This window comes from Wolffia australiana, chromosome 14, assembly GCF_029677425.1.
Source record: "Wolffia australiana isolate 7733 chromosome 14, ASM2967742v1".
In the NCBI taxonomy this organism is placed as follows: Eukaryota; Viridiplantae; Streptophyta; class Magnoliopsida; order Alismatales; family Araceae; genus Wolffia; species Wolffia australiana.
The window spans coordinates 7,846,211-7,852,039 of NC_135848.1; positions in this window are offsets into that span (position 1 = coordinate 7,846,211).

Here is a 5,829-nt window from a genome sequence, read left to right on the forward strand (position 1 = left end):
CAAATTGCAGTCAATGTAAGATTATGGAGCTCAATCAACAGTTCCATACTATGAAGAAACGTAAGATGACGACTGATGAATATATAACCTATTTTTGATCAACAATTGAACCAACTTGAAGTTGCCAATCAAGTGATTAGTGAGCCCACTGTGATTTTCACTTTCTTCAGAGGTTTGGCTTTAGAATATTCCCAATTTGTTGTTAGCATCAATGCTAACAACAGTTACATGAAATTTGATGATATAATCATGAACCTAAAGGTACATGATGCATATCTAGCTTATCAACAAGAGAACACTAGCGATTCTTTTCATCCTGTTGCCAACTATACTCAATCTCAAAGTGTACAAGCTCATTACAATCAAAGAAGGGATGGTTACTACAACATAAATTACAATCATGGAAGAGGAAGAGGAAGAAATAATAGATTTCAACCAAGATGCCAAATCTGTTTTTAATTTGGACACTGAGCAAGGGAATGCAGTGAATTTTGCAGCAGAAGAAACTCAACATGGAAAAATATAGATCATTAAATACAATACATGCCTTCATCATCAAGACAACCAAGAGCCTTCATCACAAATACAGAATGTTAAACTACAAATGGAGCTTGGTATCCAGATAGTGGAGCTACCCATCATGTTACTTTAGACACTAAAACACTTCATCAATCTGCCAGTTATCTTGGGAACAACCAACTCCACATCGGTAATGGCTCAGATTTGAGGAGCACCATTAAATACAAGACATGCCCTCCCCAAGACCACACTTCCCCCACTTTATGATGACACGACCCCAAAGCGGGGATACAGTGACTCCGAGGGAGTACGAGTCATTGCTTTCTCCAAAGAAGTGGTCTCGAAGATGGCTGCACCATTTGCTTATACCTTGATAGGGTGATTTGCTACGAAGCGCCCACTTATTGATGACATCATGAGGGTATATTTGGTGCCGGGAAACTTATCGGACCAATGGTTATTGGAGCACGTAACCTTCAGAGTGTCTTTATTTTCTTCCAACTAGAAGCTGACTTTAGGAAGGCTTCGAGCCGCATAACGTGGACAATTAATGGTTCCACTATGCACACTTATCGATGGACGGTCGAGCAGACGAGTAGATCATGGGAACATTGCCCCCACTCTATGCCGGTATGGATAGGTTTCCCAGGGCTCCAACCACATCTCTTCACGCACACTGCTCTGGAGTCCCTAGCCAGCACCGTTGGAACATTCATACGTCTTGACAAAGATGTACATCTGTTCAACCGCCATGCATTGGCGAGGGTATTGTAGAGATAGACCTACTAGAGCCCATCCATCGCATGGTCCTCACTCGCAATGGGGATGAGCTGATTCACCAGCCTATTGTGTATAAGAACCTTCCACAATTCTGTACACATTGTATCCTTCTAGGTCACCCTCTTCATACGTGTCACCAAAGGGCGTCGCAGGCCACATTGACCCCCTCAGAGGAGTACCTCCCACCTTTGCCTTATAACGACTACATAATAGAGGCAAAGTCTACAACCCAAGGGCGACGCCCCACCCAAAGGCAGACTCTAAGTACACGCCCCGCCCCTGCACTGCAAGGTGTGCCTACTACCACCTCTCTCCTACCTAGGGACTCTACGTCGGCCAAGCCTACCCCTTCAGCTTCACAATGGGTGAAGAAGGGGGCTGATAAACACCCACAAACCCTACCCCACCCTCCAGATGTACCTCCTATCAGTACTCGGTCAGGCAAGGGTAAGGATGTACTGGCACCCACAAGTACGTTCAATACTTTTGCCCTCTTGGATGTACTAGAAATCCCTGATGGAGACTGCTAGGAGGTTGGGCAAAGTTGCCTGGGTATCCCTAGCACTTCCGGCCCTACACCCACCCGTCCCTCATCGTTCCCCCATTCTACACCCTCTCGCCCCTCATCAATCTCCTAGCCTCCATCCTCCCACCCTTCATCATCCCTACCACCTCGATCCCCTCCACCTACATCTTCACATCCTACCTCACCTTTCCCTACGTCTCCCACCCTAGAGCCCTGTTCCCCTCCACCGGCTTCACATCCCTCACCTCCCCCCTCCACTATTCCATCCCCCACCCCCTCACCTTGCCCCACATCATCCCGCACTCCCTCCTTGGACCCACTCCTCCCTCTACCTCGCTCTCCCCCCCCGGACTACACTCCCCCTCCACCTGACATACTCACCTCCCTGCCCGACCTCCACCCATCACATATTCCTTTTGAGCGGGAGGACAGCTTGACTAACCGTCAAGCCTCACTCCCTAGTTCTGAGGACACTTGTGGGGATACTAGCAGCCACGCTTCCACGGGAGAGGAGGACGACGATGCTTCCATCTCTGAGGAGTCCGACACCGACACCCCCTCACCTTTAGGACATCACTCGGATGCACCTCATACATGTCGCATCTATGACACCAGATAGCTTTATGAGCCGATAGCTTTATGATTCCAAGTCTTGTTTGGAATTCTAGAGGGATCAGCAATCCTCTAACCCAGTCACATATCCTCTCCCTAATCAATAAGCACGACTTAGGGATATTTGGGCTTATTGAGCCAATGACTACGTCGGATCACTCCCATTCCATTGCGAGGAAACTCGAAATGGATCATGTTTACTGTCATTCCTTGAATAAGCTCTAGCTCTTTTGGAAGCAAGATTATTCGTTGGAACTACGGGCCGAAGGGACCCAATACGTCACTTTTGACCTACTGTACTCCCCCAAACCCTACACGCTTACCGTAGTCTATGCCCTTGCATAGACACCTAGTGTAGGAGGCCCTTTGGGAGGAACTCACCTTACACATCCATGCCCATCCATGACTTATTGACCTCCCTTGGTTTATAGTTGGGGATTTCAACTGCATACGAGTAGTCAGATAACACCTGGGAGGCCGCCCACCTCGGTCACAATTTATGCAAGCGTTTAATGATTTTATTCATCATGCATCACTCGTGGAGCCTCCTACCATAGGTGAGAAATGGACATGGTGTAATGCGCGTCAAGCAAATGCGCGTATGTACGAGCGGATCGACCGTTGGTTTACTAATAGCATTGCACTAATGCATTGCACCATCACGATTGAGATCCTACCGTGATATTACTCAGACCACTCACCGATCCTCCTTCTCCCAGACTCGAGTAATCGAGTCCGTCGTCCTCCATTCCGATTCCAAGCTATGTGGTTAGAGCATAATGACTTCCATCATTTTGTTCACAGCCATTAGGATGGAACGATCTCTACATCCCCTGTGGAGAACTTCAGTTTTTGACTGAGGACTCTCAAGTTTCACCTGAAATGGTGGAATCGACATGTCTTTAGAGAAGTACATGCACCGGTTGAAGCACTCAAGAGGGAACTAGCTGCTTTGGAGCGACAACTACATGATGGTTGGATGGACGAAATGGGAGAGTGCCAGCTTCGCCTTAGAGAGCACCTTGAGGATGCTATGCGCTATGAGATAGTGATAGAAACAAACGTTTCTTTCACGCCTGAATCCATCACAGAGCCTGTCCTAATTATACGACCCTATTAGAGATGTATAATCAAGACCCCGCTCAGGTAGCGACATCGCGAGTGGAGTACTATCACTCACTCCTAACCTCACAACCAACTATCATGAGTGAGGATCTCCTCGCCTTCATCCCCCAATTGGTGATCGATCAAGAAAATACACTACTCACAGTGCTTCCTACTCGAGCGGAGATCAAGGAGATAGTCTTTTCCTTGGGTAGGAACAAGGATCCGGGACCAGATGGATTCTCAATAGAATTCTATACTACATGTTGGGATATCATAGGCATAGACTTGGTGCTTGCTATCAATGAGGTATTTACGCGCAAAGTCTTCCCTCAAAGTTGGAAATCTACTTTGCTGGCGCTCATTCCAAAAGTGGACACTCCAATTTCCTTCCGTAACTTTCGCCCCATTAGTATTTGTAATGTATGCTACAAAGTTGCATCCAAGATCATTACAAATCGACTAGGGACTTTTCTTGATAGACTTATCTTGCTTGAACAGTGTGGTTTTGTCAAGGTTCGACAGCTCCATGACAATATCATGCTAGTTCACGAGCTAGCCCAATCATTAAACACTCATATTCCAAGCTCAAACGTCATCATCAAACTGGACATGGAGAAGGCCTTTGATAGAGTCGAGTGGAATTTCCTTACCCAAGTGTTACGTTGCGTTGGGTTTCTCGAAGAATTTATCGACCTCGTCGATGCCTGCATTAGGGAGAATCATTTCTCTCTCCTGATGGATGGAAATTCCACTGGCTTCTTCACGGCCACGAGAGGTCTACTACAAGGTGATCCTATCTCACTGACCCTATTTATATTGATGGAGGAGGTCTTCAGCCGATTGCTCACACGCACGATCAATTAAGGCCTCATCCAACCGTATTTTATGAAAATGGGATGCCCACTCCTCTCGCACACTCTATTTGAAGATGATGCATTCTTTTCCTCAATGGATCCAAAAAATCCATTAACGAATTTATGAACGTCTTCACTGCGTAGGAGCAAGCCTCGGGCTAGCTTGTCAATGCCTCAAAGAGTAGATTTATAGTTGGTCCTTCCACCACTACAAAGCGCTCTCAGATAATCCACGAGGATGCCTCCCCTTTGACTATCTTGCATGTCCTATCTTTCTCAGACCTGCTAAGCATCATTACTTTGATGCCTTGCTGGCCAAATAAAGAAAGAAACTATAGATCAAGGATGTGGACGGGATGATTTTTTCATCTTGGGATGAAAAAATCATCCCGTTCGAGGATAAGGACAAATTTTGGGACAAAAATTTATCCGGGGACCATCAGACGGGACAGTTTTTGTCCCGTGGGACGAAACAATAGGTATATTGTTGTCCGTCCAGAGGTCTTCGGACAATGGCCGGACGAATCTGGATGAAAAACTGCCAAATTCACATCAGACAGTTGAGATGTTGCCACTTGGCCTTGCTAGTATAATTTATAATATATTATAACCTATTATAATATATTAAAAATATAAAATGTGTTTTTTCATTCCAGGACAAATTTTGGGACAAAAATTTATCCCGGGAGGACAAGACGGGATGAAAAATCATCCCGAGATTATTGGACTGGACGGATTTTTTATCGGTGGTCGAAAAACCATCCCGTCCTTCATCCCTGAGCTTATGTCAGACACAAGACGGGACAAAATTCGTCCTGTCCCATCCTTCATCCACGTCCGGGACGATTCGGATCTATAGTCCCGGTTCCAGTTTGCACGTCGAACCGGACCACAGACCGCATCCACTATCTCCCCCCCTCTCTGTGTGATATGGAAGTGATGATGCTTTCATCTTGGGACAAAAATTCGTCCCGTCTGAGGATAAGGGCGAATTTAGGGACAAACATTCATCCGGGGACCGCCGCACGGGACAGTTTTTGCCCCGTGGGATGAAACAATCGTCCGTCCAGAGGTCTCTAGACGATGGACGGAGAATCTGGATGGAAAACCGCCGGATTCACATCCGACGGTTGAGATGTTGCCACGTGGCCTTGCTAGTACAATTTATAATTTATTATAACTTATTATAATATATTAAAAATATAAAATGTGTTTTTTCGTTCCGGGACTAATTTCAGGATGAAAATTTGTCCCGAGAGGACTGGACAGGGTGAAAAATTGTCCCTAGATAATTGGACGGGATGGATTTTTTGTCGGTGGACAAAAAACCATCCCGTCCTTCATCTGTGAGCTTATGTCAGGTGTTGGACATGACAAAATTTGTCCCGTCCCGTCCTACATCAACGTCCGGGACGATCCAAATCTATAAAA